Genomic DNA, 18,213 nt, shown 5'->3' on the forward strand with positions numbered 1-18,213 from the left:
AAGTATACATTGGAGAAGGGGAAGCGACGGGGGCTAAACTAAAGAAATCAAAAAGTACCATAATGGGAGTGCGGGAGGGACTTGGAGAAGTTGGGCCTTCAAATAAGAGAGAGAAATCAGAGTGCTAGGGATCCCAATGGACTGGGGGGATACAGCATGGGAAAAGGTGACAACAAGGCTATACCAAAAACTTTGGTTATGGTCCAGAAGTATGCACGTATTCAAGTACATATGGTATTGATTTTTGGATGGTTTTCTGCTTCTGTAACTCTATAACAACTTCTATTAAAGAAAAGATAATCTGAAGAACCTCAGTACATCGTGACACAGGCACCAAGTCTGTGCGTGTTCTGGGGCTCAAGCACCACTGGAAAAAATTAGCAGGTGCTCAGCACCCACAGGCCACAGTTGTTTTGGTTTTACTCAATACATGTTAGATCTCTGTTATATTAAAAACTTCCCCCAGAAACTGAGCTTTTACAGATTGGTACCAGTAGGTGACAGAAGCATGTTACATGGCTGCACAGGCAGGTGGACTTAGACCAGTGCACCATAATTCAAGGTGAGGTAGTGGATGTCAGTATGGCCAGAGGTAGGGCCAAAGCACCTACCCGCAAAATCCAAAGTCGGTGGCTATGCATCGCAGAAGCTGTGCTGTATCCTTTGCCTTACTTGGGGCCATGTGCTGAGGGGAACACCGGTGCAGTCTCTTTGCAACCTTATTTACAGCACACGGGCTCTATGATGGACCTAGAGCATGTCTGTACAAACCAATCCCCACCACCACTTTCTGTATACCTCTTTTTGGTTCAGGGTCTACTGTTTCATGACCCTATGTCCAGCATCATTCTAATGGTGGGATGACAACTAATATTTGGTTCACAACCATGAGGCAGAACTGTTCCTGACTTTATTCAGTGAACTAAACCACATGCACCCAAAGTCCCATAAATATAATACATGAAAAAATACATATTTTTTAAACAGAAATTAAATTTTGTTTTAGTGGTAATTTTTTTAATAATTTGATAGCTATACATAAAACTTGAAATAATTCTGATAATGCATTGAATAAACAATTTTTTTTTTTGTATTTCATTAAGTTTAGGATTTCAGCTTTGTGTTCTTATATAGCTTCCTGAAATATCAAAAATTATATATACAATAGAGGAAGAGACCTATAACCTTTCTGTAAAGCTCCACACATTTTGGGAAAGAATGAAAATATTTCTATGTTTATAATTTCTTGGCAAATAATAAATATTTCATAACTTTTCCACTGTGGAAATTCTAGTTTAAAGATGTCCCCTGGGACAGAATTTGATTTCCCCGGGCGCCCCCAGATGGGTAGAAACATGCCTTTTGTCGTACCTCAGAGGCTTCTGAGGCATCGCAAAACGCATGCGGTGCACATAAAATGGTTCTCCGTGCTGCGTATTTGCAGCACGGAGCCAGAATTAGATACTAGGAAATCTCAGTACCTAAAAAAAAGTGCCAAAAAAAGCGGGGCAGTGCACATGGCTGCAGCATGTACCGCCTGACACTGGAGTCTGGCCAGCCAGAGTCATGTTCTGGCTGCTGGCCAGGCTCTGCATGCCTGGATCGCCACTGCTGCAGCCCCATGAGGCCCCCAGGACCCCAGGTAAGGCTGCTGGGGCCAGCCCAGGTGCTGGCCCCAGCCTCCCCTACCCCACCCAGGGCAATTTGCTGTGTGCCAGAGTGCATGTGCAGGGGCATTCCCCAGGCACAAGCGGCAGCGGCAGAACTATGTGCTTCTGCTGTTTGTCCTGGAGAAATGCAGTTTCTCGCTCATCTGGATGTACCCCCTTTGTGCATCCAAGTGCAGTTTTTTAGCCATGTAAATAATGTTTTTGTCACTTATATGCACAGTTTGAAATTCTGTCTTACGTTCTTCTCTCTCCTGCCCTGTGGATGCCTAAGCCTGCAAGTATAGACCGAGCATGCTAATGAGTTATGCACTGGCTGGATTGCTCCACAACTATGTAGGTGTGTCCATTCTGGATGGGTACCTGCATCTAAGGCATGAAAACATAGCTGGCCAAAATCACATGACTGATGAAGTGGGTAGGAAGGACTTTCCTATGTACTAATCCCAATACCTGAGTGGTTAGGACACTTGCTAAGGAAGCAGGAGACAGGTTCTAGGCCTATCTTGTCCAAAAAGATTTTGAATTTATCTCTCTTGACTTCTGCAGCATTTCCCAGGCCACAAGTCAGGTATTATCTAGTTCCTTCCACAGCCCTCATCTTGAAGCTGAACCACAGCCATGGGTGACCGGTGCCTCCCGAGTCTGGGGGGGGGGGCACCAGATTGCCGACTGGGGGGAGGGGGTCCCCCAGTGGCCAAGCACCAACCAGGGGAGGGTGTCTCCCAGTGGCTGATTGCTGAGCCAACAGCAAAACAACTGGCGCTTCCAGGGGGTACATGACCGATCTCAGGGGGTGCACATGCACCCACATGCACCTCCTATGCGTCACCAATGACCACAGCACCTTGCATTTTATAGTCATTGGGCTCTAGCCTGGACCCTTTTTCTTAGTGGGGTAGACGTTACACTGTTCTCCATCCATGTATCCAGTGTCTATTAAATGCAAAGGACACTGGCTCAACCTTAAAGAGAGGGCTAGAGAACATTCTAGAGGGCCTAACCTGTGGTGTTGCTATTCAATACGGGTGCTGAGAGGTCAGCAAGACTAAGGTTCAAACACCCACTGAGCAATGAGGTTTCTGGTTCCTAGGACAAGTGCCCTGACCCAGGGGATGGCCAACCTGTGGTACATGTGCCACAAGTGGCACAGGCAGCCTCTGTTTGTGACATGTGGCAGACCGGGGAGAGGACAGGAAGCACAGTAGCAGACAGAGTAGAAAGATGAGCAGCGGTTCATGCAGGAAGCACAGGGCAAGAAGCAGAAAGCATAGCAGCAGATCAGGAAGGGATAGGATATCAGAGTGGTCCATGTCTACACATGAACTTTACTATGGAGTAGACTAATTAGCTGTGGAGTATCACCATCTGCATGTGCTCTGGTATTAGGACCTAGTACTATCGTATGGCAGACAAGGTTCTTTGGATAGATTTGATATCTTTTATTAGGCCAACTAAATAGTGAGAAAAAAGTTATTTGCAAGTTTTCGGGCACAAACACCATTCTTCAGGCACTGGGAGACTCTGCTGCTTATGGTGGAGTAATTAAATGTGATTAAACACAGGTGCAAGTGCTGACTGCGAGCATAAATTGCACCTGGTCAGCCCAGGCAGCAGCAGGCCAAACTTCTGCCTGCTGCCTAGCTGCATGGGTCTTCACTTTTAGCACCCTTGTGCCCCAGCCAGCCCCTCTGACACCAACCAGAGCAGAGCAGAGCAGGGCTGGAGTGGCCCTGGCATAAACTGTTCCACCCCAGCTCAAATTGCTGCTGTCCTGGGCACAAGTGTAGATGCTGCACCTTGGAGTAGTTTTCTCTGGCTCAAACCGCCAGAGTTTATTGCTTCAAATTAATTGCATGTGTAGACATACCCAGTGAGACTGTAGGGCTAATTTGTGGCACACCTGTCTAAAAGGTTGGTCCCCACTCTCCTAACCACTCAGTTATTACAGGTAAAATATAGGTTCCTCCCCTGCCCCCTCCCTGCTTGCTTTTCCAGGACTTGCACTTAGGTACATGCATACATAGCCATAGACCTGCAGACTAATTCCACGCACTGACCCCATGCCACTTATCTGGCCTGTGGGACCAGAAGGTTGAGCACCACTGCCTTAAAATATGTGCCTATTGCAGAAACTATTCCTTGTTGTAAACTATAATTCTTTAATTGATTAGAACATTACACATTTGAACTACACTCTTGACTTAAATGTTTAAAATATACATCTCAGACCACATACTTAACTCTCATTTTCTAACACTTATGATCCAGAGATGGAAAAAATGTGTAAATAAATGCACATACTTGTATGACAGTTAGTTTAAGATCTGATATATATATCCAAAATGTGGGCAGAATTCTATTTCACTTAGAGCACCAGCAAAGTGCGGCTTGCAACCAACTCTGTGTTACCTGACTAAAGTTTAGGAATGATTTTATTACCTCCTCTGAGCATGTAAGCACTTCCATTATAGAAACAGGAGAATATTTATGCATCTCTGGAGGCAATTCTATGAAGCATTTTTTTAAAAGACTTGCATACAGGTTGGAGTGTGGGCATGTGTATATATCCGTATAAGAATTGCCTGGTATGTGTGAGATTTTATTTGCTGGGGTTTTAAAGAAGCCGCAGAGGTCACCTACTTAAATTTTTTTTAGAAGACTTACATAAATCCTTACTTAACATTACAATACAGAATGAATATGAAAGCAGCTCCATTTTAATAATAAAATTCAACATTTTACATATGATTGTGACTAAGATTATCCAAAAAGATTTAAAAAACATATAAAACCAAAAAGTTAACAGCTCACTCAGTTGACACAGTTGTCTGTCATGGCAAAGAAATACAGAGTTAGATGGCTCTCAGAATACCACCCCCCTCACCTCCCTGCCATTGACTGTAAGTAGTCTAGTATTCTCCAAACAATGTATGTTCCCATATACTCTGGAATATATTCTCGGTTTGAAACAGATTTTTTAGCCAAGTATTCTATTCAGCAGAAACAAGCTTGCTGAACGCACTTCCAAATGACTGGAACTTCATTAATAATATCAGTAGGTTAATTAAGGATCTACAACCTTACAATTTTAAACCCTGAATGGGCCTCAGGTTACACCCTAGTCATGATGTTTGTAGTTCATATCACAAGACCTTTAGCCCTCTCATATGACCTATAACAGGGGTAGGTGTTTTTTGGCTGGAGTGCTGAAAAAACCACAATGTCTATCTTGGAAGGTGCCAGAGTGCCAACATGCTGGAGCCCAGAGCAGCTGTTTGCAGGCTCACAGCTACAGCCAGCCCACGGGGCCCAGGCTGCTTGCAGCAGGGCTTGCGGCCTCCCAGCTGCCTGCTGGGAGCAGCCTGGGCTCCGTGGCTGGCAGCAGCTGCTTAGAGCCTGGGCTAGCCAAGCAAAATGGCCTTGCGTGCCATGCTCGGCACGCACGCCGGGATGCTGACCCCTGACCTATAGTTTTGGAATCAACTATGAGGTTGCAGCAGGGCAGGCAGCTGCTCTGGCTCTAGCTCCATCCCAACCCCAACCCCAGCCTGGGGTCAGAGCTGGAACCGCAGCTGCTGCCTGCCTCCCTGCAGCCTATGCCCCTGCCATCTGCCCCCTCCATAGCCTCAGGCCTCCTGTCCTTCTTCCCCTGCATCTCCTGTCCTACCACCCCCTCCCCAACCATTTACCCTTACTCCAGTACCACTGGCTCTGTCCCTGTTCCAACCTGGGTTATGGAGCATGTGCTTGCTCTGGTCCCAGCCCAACCCAATAGCAGTGGTGCTGGCATAGCAGCTCACCATGTGTCCAAGCTGCTATGCCACCAGAGCTGCTCCCAGGCCTCCCAAGCATGTGCTTCATGAATCAGGCTGGAGCAGGGACAAAGCCTGTGACACTGGAGCAAGTGGAGGGGGAGGGGCAGGTGGAACAGAGCCTGTGGTGGGGGGCACAAGATGAGGCAGGCATCAGGGATGACAAATGGTAGGGGTGGACAAGTGGTAGTGGGCAGGGTGTAGGAGGACAAGGGGCAGAGGTCAAACTACTTGACCCAACTATCTGCCTGTCCTCCCACCACCTGCCTCTCCACTGCCCCATCACGGCCTGCCCTCCCACTACCTGTCCCCAATTTCTCCCCACTGCCTTTCCCCCTACTGGCCCCTATACCTTCTCACCACCTGCCCCTCTGCCACTGCTTTTCCAACTGCAACAATGGTGGGAGAGACAAATTGAAGATAACTCTCCAATAATTAGATTCTATACATGGAAAATTATAACACATTTAAATATTTTTTCATGAATAGAATCTAATTATGGGGGGTCATCTTAATTTTAATTAATTCAGAGTCACCTTGGATTTGGGTAAATACAGTATTAGTCCTCCCTGTCCAATATCTTGATTTAAGAATACATATACTACTAATCATTCATAGCACTCTAATGGTCACAGCTGCTAAATTTGCACTTCCAATTTTACACATATGAAGTTGAGGATATATTGTGCTGCAATATCCAGGCAAAAAGAGATTTTATTTTATTTTATTTTTGGACTATAGTCCCTCTTTCTTCAAAGCACAATGAAAAAGTGAAGGCTTTTTGGCAAATCACCATCTGGCATGAAAGGTTTCATAGGGTGTAGACTTGGGTTGGGAACAGTCCTCAAAACCTTGCAGATCCACAGAATTCACATAGATGAATAGAGGAGCCACCCTGAAAGTATAACTGTGAAGAAGGTAAACCTTTTACTAGGAACCTATTGCAGGGTTTCTGCTGAATTTGTGTATCTCAAAATGAGGCACAGTTATACCTCTAGCAGCTGTGATAAACCTCATTTCCCAGATGCACAACTCCAATAGAAGTCCTTCTATAGCTACCCAGCAGAAAGTTGCAAGATGAGGTAGAAGTGGTACCACAGAGATGTCACTTTCCACAATTCTCCCCTGTCTCCAAAAGAGCACAGAGTGCTGGTAAGTGCAGGTAAATTCTCTGAATTATAATGGGAAGGGGGGACACTTGAAAGGGAGGAAATAACTCTCATTGTTCTGTGTGATTAGCTAAAGTTCTATCGATTAAGTTCCCTTGCTTACATAAGCATAGAGCAGATAAACACTTGGATGTCATTCCAGGGTTAATAAGAAGATAAAAACTGTCATTTATTAGGTCAGACCACAGGTCCATCTTGCTCAGTATCCTGTGTCACACAGTGCCAGACAGTGGATGCTGAAAAGGAGAGTAAACAGGGATTGGCCAGGATTTTTTCTGTTCTTCTCCCACTTGCAGCCTCCAGCATTTAGGGAAAGACCAGGGCAGTCTCAATAGCTACAGACAGATATTTAAAAAGCCTAAGCCTGAATTGATTCAATCTTTGCAGCTTAGTCTAACCTGGCTACGCTGAACCTGTTTGAAACCGGACAGACATTCTTTCTGAACTGAGGAAATTCAGGCACATGCCTACAGTAGCTCAGGCTAGAAGCTGGGGGGAAGGCGGGGTGGGGGGGCACTAGAGCAGCCCTCCCTTCCCTTCTGCAGGGAACTGGGCCGAGCTGAGGGGGTTATGGCGAGGCTCCAGCAGGACTCTCTCATTAGGGAGGTCTGCCTGTATGGTCCCAGGCTTTTTGCCACTCATTGCCAGCCCCAGGCTAGCACTCTGAGGTAGGGAGGGTGTGCAGTGCATGCATCTGTTGATGATATGGAGCTTTTTAATCTCCTTCTGTGCTTTGTCATACTGTCTGCAGCAAACTGACAGGCTAGCAAGCCAGCTGAGGGCTGATAGTGATAATAGTCTTTATCACCTGATTAGCAAAACAATGACCTCTCTCCATTACTTCAAACTTCTTAAACAGTTTACTGGCTGACCTGTTGATTAGCTCCAAACAGCCCTAAGCAGTCTGTCTGCCTGTCCTAGTGAAATTAGAGAGAGAGACACACACAGACACCTCTTGGCATTAGCTACCATACCACATGCCTAGCACCCATGGGGCTGGGGTCCCTTCTGTGGGAGATGGGAGAGAGGGAGGGGGGGGATTTCCTGCTTGAGCAGCAAGGTGGGGGGGAGGGCAGGGGGAAGCCAGACAGACTCTACTGTGTCTGCAGTCTCTGGTGGGGGCTGTGCCTGCAAGTCCGCCAGAGCTCTAGCCAGGGAGCAGAGGGGAGGGGCCAGCCCTGCTGTAGAGCAGAGAGCCCCACCCAGCCCAGAGAGCATGGCAGGATGCTGGGGGACTCTGATTTAACTTAAACCAGCAAGGGGTCTGGGACAGACATAGCATAAAACAGTTTGACCCAAATGTGTTAAGTCTGATACTACATTCAACCAGGTTTATCTCAAACTGGTTGCAGCCATTTTAAAACTGGTTTATGTGCACTGAACATCTGCTCTGTTACAAGTTAAAAGCAGTTTCTGATCACTTAAACCGGTTTATGTGTAATGTCTGTCCCTAGTCTTAAGGTTTAGGAAGTTCTGATTCAGAGGCTATATCTCTAACTCTCATGGTCAATAGCTACTGATGGATCTTTCCTCAAAGCATTTGTCCAATCTTTTTTGAATCTGGCTAAACTAGCAGCTTCCACAACATCTTGTGGCAATGAGTTTCACACTTATAATTATATGCTGTGTGAAAAAGAACCTCCTTTTGTTAGTTTTAAACTATCTACTAGTTTTATTTTGTAACCCCTAGTTCTTGTATTGTGAGAGAGAGTAAATAATAAATTCCTATTTACTTTTTCTTCACCATTTAGTATTTTCTAAATGCTTATCATGTCCCCCTAAAGCATCTCTTTTCTAAACTGAATAGGCCTAGCCCCTTTGTCTCTTCTTATATGAAAGCCCTGCCATGCCACTAATCATCCTTGTTGTTCATCTCTGTACCTTCTCTCCTTCTGAACCTACTGTGCAGTGCCAATGAGTTCTTCTATCTCCTTTCAGAGATGTGGGAACCAAAACTGGGCATAGTATTCCAGGTGTGGATGCATCATGGATTTACTAAGGGGCATGATAATACTTCATGTTTTATTTACAGTTCCTTTCTTAATAATTCCTAACATGTTGTTTGCCTTTTTGATGCATGCTGAGCACTGAGCTGATGTTTTTAGTGAACTGTCCACAATGACTCCCAGATTTCTTTCCTGTGTGGTAACAGCTAATGCAGAGTACATTATAGTGTAGGTATAACTTGGGTTATTTTTTCCCATGTGCATCACTTTACACTTATCTACACTGAATTTCATCTGCCATTTAGTTGTCCATTTGCTCAATAGTACAAGATCCTTCTGTAATTCCTTACAGTCCACCTTGCTCTTTACTACTTTGACTGTTGTGCCATGTGCATATCTGACCACCTTGTTATTCACCCCCTTTTCCAGATCATTTATGAATATGTTGAACAGCACCAGTCCCAACATGGATCCCTGGTGGACCCTGCTACTTACTTATTTCCATCCTAAAAACTGACTATTTATGCTCACTCTTTGTTTTCTATCTTTAAGACAATTTCTAATCCATAAATGGGCCTTCCCTATAATCTCATGACTACCTAACTTTGTTAAGAGCCTCTCCTTGTCAAAGGCTTTTTTGGAAGTCCATACATACATGTCAACTGGATCACCCTGATCCATCTGCTTACTGACACCCTCAGCAACCTCAAAGAACTCTAGTTGGTCAGTGAGGTATGATTTCCCTTTGGCAAAACCAAGTTGATTCCTCCCCCAGCAAGTCATGTTCATCCATGTGCTGAACAATATTTTTAATTATTGTTTCTACTAGTTTTCCAGGAACAGAAGTTAGATTTACTAGTCTATAGTTCCTTTAGAGCCCTTTTAAAATATGGGAGTCAGGTTGGCAATCCTGCAGTCCTCTGGTAGCAAGGATTTTTGCTGATAGGTTGCATACTACAGTTTGGAGTTCAGCAATTTCTGATCTGAGCTCCTTCAGGACCCTAGGGTGAATGCCATCAGGTCCTGGTGATTTGCTACTGTTTAGTTTATTAATTTCCTCCACAACCTCATCTACTAAAAATGCAATTTGGGTCAGCTCCACTGACTCATCCCTATAAAAGAATGGATCTAGTGAGGGAATCTCCCTAGTATCTTCCACAGTGAATACAAATTCAAAAAATGCATTTAGTTTCTCAGCAATGGTCCTGTCATCCTTTGGCACCCCTTTGACACTGATTATCCAAAGGCCTAAGTGACTCCCTGACAGGTCTTTGGCTTTTAATGTACTTAAAGAAATTTTTAAGGGTTTACCCTTAAATTGTTTATTAATTTTGAGATTATGTGAGGCCTGTGATTTTATCTGACCACAATTTTGGTGGGTTTAATAGAAGACTCATGCTATGCGGATCTGTTGTACACTGCTTCATATGCACTCTTACCAGCAACAGATTTTGAGTGGGATCAGATACAGCAAAGTAATTCAAGAGTAGGTGTACTAAATCGCTGAGAAATCTCTGTGTAATGGGGTTAATGATCCTGGAGACATACACGGTAAGTTCTCAGGTTAAACACAAATGATATTAGTTTTACCAAACAAGTAAAGCTTGTTTTTAAAACTCACTCTTATGGTGAAATTTATTTCTTTTCCCAAGTACTGCACAGGTGCCAGCATGTTCCTTAGATTTATGACTTCTGACATTTGTTTATCAACAGGTGGTTGCACATCTTGCCATTTATATTTTAAGCAACAGTAAACACAACTAAAAATAAGATAAACAAACTCAGTGTTTTTAAAATGATTTTTGCAATAAAGCTGCACTTATAAGCTAGGTCTTCAAGTAGTTCACACCAGGCCCTGTAACACAGAAGAATACTGCAAGAGCAATAAGGATTTTTAGGGGCATTATGATAGTGTAATGGAAACACAACTGCCCCCAAAAGTCCCTCATTTTCCCTGCGGTAAAGAGCCATGCAGGAAGTGATGAATGCTGGAACATCAAGAGTGAAACTAAAAGGAAAAATATTAGAAGTTAAAACAAACACTTGTTCAAGACCAGTTCAGGCTTTTATACTGTGCTGTTAAGCCACTTTGCAGAACAGTATTATGGAAAGCTGTCAAATTTGCCAATTTTTTCTTCATATTCTGGATGCATTCAAAAGTTCTGCTTCTCAGTCAAGTACCACCTAGTACTAAGTAACATGGAGATGAAAACATGTCTTATGGAAAATGAAGACAATCCAAGAATATTCTTGGCTATTATTTTCTTACAAAAATGATACAAAAGAGAACAGTTTTGTTAACATCTGATCAGTTAGTCTAATATTTAACCACTGACTTTAAACAACTCATGATAGTGGAACAGAGTTTTTAAAGAATGCAGGAGCAAATAAATCCTGTAACAGCTTTTATCCAAAAAGATTGCAAAGTGGTTTTACAAATTACAGTGCATATTTATCTCCACAAATGAAAGACTACAGTACCGGAGCACAAATAATAGGAGAAATTCTAATTCTTAAATACCTTATCTACCTACATGTTAATAGAAGTCATTAGTAAATCAGATAACATTCTTAACCCTCAGTGCTACATATGAAACGGATGGATCAAATACAAAGGTAAAATTATAAAATAATCCTTTATTATGTATCAGTCATATTATTCCCTGGGTTATGTGTAGTAGTATATAAAGTATAATTATTTTGTTGAGTATGATGATTATCAAATCCTTCATTTATTACTCAACATAGGCCTATATCTGGTACTTTTGTTCTTTATTTCTGTTGAAAAACAAATTATGATACAGAATGTGAAGCCACTTCTGTTCTCAGATCAACTTATTGTGATCTCACAGTTCATGTGATCTCACATAAATATAATATTGATTCAACTCCACTGATTTCAGGGGTGTTATTGTTGAATTACACTATTGTAAATGTGTAACTAGTTATCAGACAACAGAAGATGACATAAGAATAATATGGTAAAGGTTTTGAACAGAGTTTAGTAATTAAAGAAAGAGGGATATTTTATAAAATTTGATAACAACAATCACTGCTCCATCATGTTATGTGCATTTTACAAGAAATGTAGCTAATGCTAACAATAACAAGTACAAAAAAGTGTGTCACCAATAAAACTAACACCTGCAATATTTCTTTTTGCCTGTGTAACCCTTATAAGCCAACCCTGGAACATGCTAAAGAAACTCCCCGCCCCCCCGGTGAAGCCCACTTAAATCTGAGCTGTCAGAAATTATAGTTTTTCTTTTGTACATCTCCTGCCTTGCATACAAAATGGAAGTAAAAATATTACCTGCAAAACACAGATGTATAGCTCTTATTTTATACCAATACACTGAATGCATGCAAGGAATTCAGGTCTCCTGACCCAGTGAGATAGAAGCTTGAAGATGACTGACTTAACAGAGGCTTAATTGCATAAATATTACATTACACTGGCAAACTGTAACCTCTACTCTCCCCTTCCCTGCTGATAACCAAATTCAAATATTACACCAGCACTAAATAAAAGGCTGAAAATAGCTTTAATATAACTAATATTTATGATGTAAGTATTCAAATTATAAGGCAAACTTTTAGTACTGTTACAAGATTGCTAATGGTTCCTTTGATCACACCAAGAAATAGATCTATTTCAAGCAGGAAAAAAAGAAGCAAAACTTTTTAAGACACTAGAGCTTGTCTCTGAGGGTGGTACCATTCTTTCTGAATCCTGTCTGATGACCAAAATGGTCATCAGACTTAAAAGTATTTTTTTAATCGTTTTTTTAACCTGATTATACTGCAGGGACTCAAAAATCACCAGTAACCTTCTCAAACGCCACCGATTTCTGACATATAGAATTATTTGGCAGGCTCACAAAACAGAAATCACCTAAATAATAGAAGATGGGTTTTTACTCCTGTTGTCTGCCTCACTACATACTGCAGGAATGTCTGGAAACCCCCCCACCAATGCTGAACAACCCAAAGGCACACACACACATGGCTCGCCTACATAAACACTGTCCTTGCACTGAAACCTTAGTAAGCAGAAACTAGCCAGGCATTCTGGCAACGGACAAAAAGGGCTGATTCTTTGTGTCTGTTGTTGGCATGCTTGGCCTTTACCACAGTCCTTATTTGCTTTATTTGATTGAGAAAGGCATATGACACTGCACCGGACAAGAGGTTTGCATAATCATTAACTGACCTGTACTCTGCAAAGGACAAATGATGCCTTAAATAAGACTGGGAGCTTCATATCCCCAGGCTGCACAGGCTGAAATGGGCTTGTTTGTCTGCCCAATACAACTTCTTTTCTGCAGCTTATTCCGCTGTAAGGGCAAATGCCAGGTCCACACCAGTTTTTGTCAGTCGGCACGGGGTACTGTAAACTCTTCAACAAACTTTATGGACAACATCTCTGCTAACAAGGAAGCAGATATGCCTGTTTAAAGGCACTGTGAAATGGTTTATCTTTGAAACAACGTGTTCTGCACACATTTCCATACATTCATAAGCATTTCCATATATTTGTTTGGATGTATGAGGTCCAAATTCTGCACAGGAGACCAATGTCCATTTAATTCTGTGCAGGGGTGTAGTGCCCACTGGGGTACATGAGTTTAATCACATGAGTATGACAAGCAGATTTTGACCATTTCCTTGCCATGGGATAAAACTGTGGATGCTTTCATAAAAAACTTGAGCCTGAGTTTACAGCCCTTACTTGCTAACCTGCTAGCTACTCCAGCGTAGTTTTTCAATTGAAGGATCACAGCCTCCTCCCCTTTCTCTATGACTACATTAGAGAGGATCCAGAAAACCTTTGTGTTGTAACGTGGGGTCATGGGATGTGAAAGGTTGAGGACCACTTCTTTAGAAGATTGAAAGTGCAAAATACTTCACAGGTTCAGGCCTTCTGATAGAAAAAAAGTCATACCATTGCTTTGTGGTGGGGATCCTGGGCCTGAATCTTTTTCCACTGATTTCTATATGAATTCATCCACTGACTTCAACAGCATCTAGTTGGGCCCTTTGCTAGACCTTTCAGTTTCTCTTGCTCTTAAGTTTCCTTGGAAAGTGCTCAAACCTGACATTAAAAAAATCGATGGTAGTTTTTAACTGTATTAAAAAAGTATAGAAGGTAGGTCTTTCAAAATTATAAATGAAAAAATAATAATCAAAATAGCTTTGATTTTTAAAAAAAGTTTGACTGAAAATAATTATTTTCTTCAATAAGTATATTTTCTCATTTTAAACAAGAAAATAAATAAACTGTCTCTGATATTTAATTAATACAAGTATTGTATACAGAATACATTCTAAGATATTTAAATTTAAGGCTGACCTCTCATATTTTAATTATGGCTTGCAGGAAAAAAGGCATCTAGATATATATATTAGGAATGACCCTACCCATGTAATTTTTACAAGCATTTATCAGGAATCCATCACTATACCATCTGGTCATCATTGGTCTGGAATACAAATTTAATATTAATATAGAGTTTGGGGGAACATATTTAAGGGCGACATCTGAGTTTAGCATTGGTTTAATTGGTTTAATATACTTAAAGAAAAAATACACGAATAAGAGGTTTAATGAGGAAAACCTGCGGGACTAAATTAATAGTGTTCATATGTGCTTATTTAAAAAATAAACATATTAAATGGTCTGATTTAACCTAATGCTACTAGAAGGATTACACATATATTATGTGTATTGTTAATGAGGAACTAAATAAAATCCAATTTGAAAAATGTTATCTCAAGAATAGCTGCTTAACCAAATGTGATGCATAAGAATGGACATATTACATAATTTAGTATTAAAAGCTATATATTTGACGTTTCAGAGCATTCAAATGTTGGGTTTCATTTTCTAAAGAGAAATTACTGCTAACTTTTAGCTGTACTTCCCCTCCCCCACCCCAATTTTATCACCATAAACTAGGGCGTGGTCATTATATGCACCCTAGAACAAGACGGAAAGAATATCAGCAATAAACAGAAGTTATAATACAGGGTGCGTCCGGACGAGTGCAGACATTTGTTTCCCCGGCGACAAGTAGCAGTGACACACCTTGTGCCGCTGCTACTTGTCCCCAGGAAACGCCTGGGGCACGCACGCTCTGGCACGTGGCAGGTTACCCCAGGTGGGGTAGGGGAGGCTGGGGCCAGTAACCATGATGGTCCCAACAGCCTTACCTGGGGACATTGCAGCCTCAGAGCTGCAACTGTGGCAGGAAGCCTGGCCAGCAGCCGGATTATGGCTCCAGCCAATCAGGCTCTGGCTTTGGGTAGTATGCACTGCCGCCATGTGTGCCGCCCTGCTTTTTTTCGGTGTGGGCTTTTTTGACCCCGGCATATCTTGGGTTCAAAAAAGCTCCCTGCACTGCAAGGTAGTAGTGCAAGAAACACCTGTATATGTGGTGTGCAGAGCCGCAGACAAGTCTGCAGTGCTACATACCACATGTCCACACTTGTCTGGATGCAGCCACGGTGTTCAAATATCCATTCTTACTTCTCCATCTTTCTTGATCTTACAGACAAGACTGAATATGAAGCAGAACTAATACACCATGTGGAGTACATTTCCTAAGCGGGTATGTTGCATTCCTCAACAAATTGTGGCTTCTCGGAGAAATGTAATTCGAATCAGTGTCTTTAAAATTTGAGTCCAGCAGTTATGGAGGTAGGTTATTTTACAAACTTATAAGATAATGTTCAGGCTTGTGGGCATTACACAAATATGAATATTACATGAATAAATATAGTAAATCCATTTCTGTGGAGATAGAGAGATAGATATATAATTTCCTTGGTACAAGAAAAATTGAAGTTTTTTCCATAAATTCTACTATTGAACAATAAAAGTTCATATTAATTAGAAGTTAACATACATCTAGAGCAGTAGCATAATAATTTAAAATGTTGCCATATATTTCTTTCAACATACTTTGGGTCTTAAGCACATTGATTCATTTACTGTGTGTGGAGCACAAACATCTTTCTATCTTACATATGCATACGTAAAGACCATATAGATATAAAACTTCTTTGGAATAGCTATGGTGAATTCTTCATTTTGTAAAATAATCTGTTTGATTATCATTATCGTATATTTGATTACCATATCAGCAACTACCTTAACAGTATATCACTGTGCAATGTTTGCTAATTTTCCAGATCTTTTTAAAGGATTCAAAGTGGTACAAGAATATAATATATTAATATGAGTAGAGCAGTTAAAATAAATAATACAAAAAATCTGCCAATGCATGAAAATACAAGTCTCTCATTTACAGTATGGGAAAGATCCACAGCTGGGGTGGCTATGACAATTGCATATAGCTATGATGACTTTTATCAACCAAAGATCTTCACCAAACATACTTTCTGGATGTATACAGTGAACACACATAGCAAATATTTAATCTCACAAAGAAGTTGTAACTTGTTTCTTTACATTCTGTGTACTATAGAGTCATGGCTACAAAAAGGGTTGGAATTTTCTACCAGCAAATCTTAAAAGTTTATCAAAAACTCAGTTGGAAAATGGAAATATATGCTTACTTAGTGAAACTGTTTAGTAAAAACTACTCTGAGACTATGAGTCCCAACCATTTATTAATAGAATGGATTTGTGCACTCTTACTAAGTGCAAATTTATAGTACATTTGTCCTGAGAACATATTTTACAAATAATGTGAATACAGTAGCCAACTTGGCCAAGAGAGAGAATTATTTTAAAAATATATTTGGCTGAATCATGATAGTTAGTGTAGAGAAATACATATAAAACGGCAGCATTTTGTGACTAAGAATATATATAAATGGAAATCCTATAAAGGCTATAGGGTTTTTAAAAAGTTTTTAACTTGTTTCTCTTAATTATCTAGGCACTAGTTTGCTTTTCTCAAAAATTCACTTTTGGTAAATTGATATTCTTTGGCTCGTGTTCCATAACTGAATGACAGCTGAAAACTTTTTTCATAGGATTTTTACTGTTTATAAAAAAAATAATAATCTTTTATAAATTGCATCAACAATTACAAACTTATCTTCTAATTCCCAAGGAGTGGTAGCATCTTCTACCCATTTATCATGTTGAGGACATTATCAAATTACAATATTGTTATTTATTTAAAATGTGCCATAATCTTGTCCTGAGTGCAGCAGTAGCATAACACTAATTTACTATCCACTGTATGAGCCATAATCTACACGTTTCTTTTGCAGAACAAAGTGACCACCAAAAGCGGGACTTTGTGGGCCAGTTGGATAAAACATAAGCTCATCTTGCCCCCAAAACCCCGACTCTGGAACCACAACTTTCAGAGGGTTAATTGCTAAATATCTTAACAAGATATGCCCAATCAGCTAAAAGAATATCTGCTGTAAACAGCTAACTTTTCTGACAGCTACAAAAGATAGCATAGCCAAATCTCAATGCACATTTTCTTCTCTTACTGCAAAAAAGAAATTGCTACCAGATCTTACTGCTTTTTATTTATGCCTCATGAGTTCTGTACTATATAGACAAGAAACATTTTCTAAAGCAACTTTATATATAAACAGGTCAGAATTCACAACAGTAAAGTATTAGATCAGGCCAAACTGTATCTGTTTGATAAGATTTTTTTCTTGAATTTAGAAATGAAATTTCTTGCATTTACCTGTTTCACTTCATTTCAAGCAAAGATTGAAACATTTTGGGTAACAGTCTCCATTTCTGTCCAAATTTGGTGGAAATTTCATTTTCGCTGTAACAATCAGGACTTCTACTCAACAGCAGTTATATTTTGAAGGGATGTCATACGTATTTCTGTAATGCTGCTCTCGACACTAAATATATATTTTAGAGATGAGAGAGAAAGACAGATATCTCATTCAAAGGAACTTGAAATTTGCCGTTTCCTTTTCCTACAAAAATTCTAATAAATAACTGGAGTTATTCAGAAACATAGTCCACGTTTAGACAGCTGAACGAGCTTGGTATGAGCATTATTTTTTTTTTTAAAAACTGCACTTGAAAACTAAAAATAAAGTAAATGTTAGGTTTACTTTGTATTAAAAGATTCACATGGAATCTATGGCCTGTGGAAGCTGGAAATTGTATTTATTTATGTATTTAGTTACGGTAACTTAAAAAATGGCTGGGTTGCTGTTTTCCCCTGATCGGAGCAGCGACACATGTCTGCAGGTCAGAAGTTCGGCGTTTTCCTTCCTCGCCTTTCCCGTGCGAGTTCTTGGTAGCTCCTTCCAGCCAACATTTCCCGAAGTGCAAACTGGGGGCGTGCTGCTGCGAAGCACTGAGCACCTGTGGCTGCGGGGGGCTGCGGGGCTCAGCACCAGGCCTGTCTTCCTCGAGTGACCAACCATGGATCCGGCCTCCTGCCCCCCGGGCACTCGCAGACACTTGCAGTGTCGGGTCCGGCTGCCTCGGGGCCGCCCACAACACGAACTTGGCGGACTCCCGGCACCGGAGCGAGAGGTCCGCGCACGACGCCCGCGTCCACCTGGCTGCCGGCACATGTCAGCGCACCAAACAGGGCGGCGACCCGGCCGCGGCGGGGGGGCGGAGGGGGCGGGGGGGGGGGGGGGGGGC

At 41.4% G+C, this 18,213-nt stretch overlaps 1 long non-coding RNA gene across 3 annotated transcripts in view; it reads right to left on the reverse strand.

Annotated features, from left to right (window-relative positions):
* LOC102380370 overlaps nucleotides 1–18,213 on the reverse strand; it is a 29,358-nt gene that overhangs the window by 10,278 nt on the left and 867 nt on the right. The window contains exons 2-3 of one of the 3 annotated variants that reach the window (XR_003093917.1): nucleotides 17,282–17,450; nucleotides 10,219–10,357 (exon numbers count right to left, since the gene is read on the reverse strand). The exons of 1 other annotated variant lie outside the window; for it this stretch is intronic. This is a non-coding gene — a long non-coding RNA (uncharacterized LOC102380370). The remainder of the gene's footprint in view (nucleotides 1–10,218; nucleotides 10,358–17,281; nucleotides 17,451–18,213) is intronic. One more of the 3 variants, XR_003093918.1, reaches the window with a different exon arrangement.

Source organism: Alligator sinensis, unplaced genomic scaffold (genome assembly GCF_000455745.1).
Source record: "Alligator sinensis unplaced genomic scaffold, ASM45574v1 scaffold73_1, whole genome shotgun sequence".
Classification (NCBI taxonomy): Eukaryota; Metazoa; Chordata; order Crocodylia; family Alligatoridae; genus Alligator; species Alligator sinensis.